The sequence below is a fragment of the Mus caroli genome, unplaced genomic scaffold (genome assembly GCF_978045245.1).
Source record: "Mus caroli unplaced genomic scaffold, Mus_caroli_1 scaffold_22, whole genome shotgun sequence".
Classification (NCBI taxonomy): Eukaryota; Metazoa; Chordata; class Mammalia; order Rodentia; family Muridae; genus Mus; species Mus caroli.
The window spans coordinates 15,701,370-15,702,712 of record NW_028227277.1 but is presented as its reverse complement, the minus strand read 5'-3'; positions in this window follow the sequence as shown (position 1 = coordinate 15,702,712).

The following is a 1,343-nucleotide window of genomic DNA, read 5'->3' as shown; positions in this document are numbered from 1 at the left end:
GAAAGAAAGAAAGAAAGAAAGAAAGAAAGAAAGAAAGAAAGAAAGAAAGAAAAAAGAAAGAAAGAAATTAAGAAAGTCTGAAAGAAAGAAAGAAAGAAAAAAAGAAAGAAAGAAAGAAAGAAAGAAAGAAAAGAAAGAAAGAAAGAGAGGAAGGGACAAAGAGAAAGAGGCATAGGTAAAAAGACAGAATTAATAAAATATACAAAATTAAATAAAAATTAATTAAAATAAAACAAACAAAAGTTTTAGTGATATTTTGGCTTCATGTGTATTCTTTTTAGATTTCTATGGCATTTAAAAAGGATTTGTAGAGTTTTTATAAAAGTGATTTAGAGTTTCTTTTTTTTTCAGGCTTCTATTGTATTTTTATTGTTTTTTTTTTTAATGATTTTAGTTCATTTAAATGTTTGGGTTTTAATTTAAGCTTTAATTGACTTCAGCCTTTTCAGGGGGTATCAGGTAAAATGCATGGGATTATATCGAAATATTTATATCTGTTGAGAAATTGAAAGTAATACACAAAGAAACAAAGAAATAAAGAAGAAGAAAAAAAAGATGGAGAGAGTGAGAGACAGTGATAGGAAGAAAGGAAGGAAGGAAGGAAGGAAAGAAGGAAAGATGAAGGAAGTAAGGGAAGAAGGAAGAAAGGAAGGAAGGGAGAGTGAGGAAAGATAGAAAAATAGAAAAAAACAAATAAAGACAAGAAATAAAGAAAGAGGGAGACAGAGAGATAAAGAAAGGAGGAAAGAGAAAGAAAGAAAGACTGAAAGAAAGAAAGAAAGAAAGAAAGAAAGAAAGAAAGAAAGAAAGAAAGAAAGAATGAGAGGAAGGGAGAAAGAGAGAAACAGACAAAGATAAAAATATTGGGAAAAAGATAGCATTTATAAAATATACAAAATTAATTAAAAATAAATAAATATACAAACAAAAAAGTGTTAAGGATATTTCGGCTTCATGTGTATGCTTTTTAGATTTCTATGGTATTTTAAAAGGATTTGTAGAGTTTTTTGAATAGTGATTGAGAGTTTCTTGTTTTTCAGGGTTCTAATGTATTTTTAGTGATTTCTTTTTTTTTTAATTATTTTAGAGTATTTAATTGTTTAAGTTTTAATTTAAGCTTTAATTAACTTAAGTTTTTCCATGATTATTTAATAGGATGCATGTGTCATTTGGAAATATGTATATCTGTTGAGACAGAGGTAGAAAGTAATACAGAAAGAAACAAAGGGATAAAAAAAAATGAAAGAGAGAGTGACAGAGAGAGTGAGAGGAAGGAACGATTGAAGGAAGGATGAATGAAGGAATGAAAGAAAGAAGGAGGAAAGAGTGAGAATATGATAGAA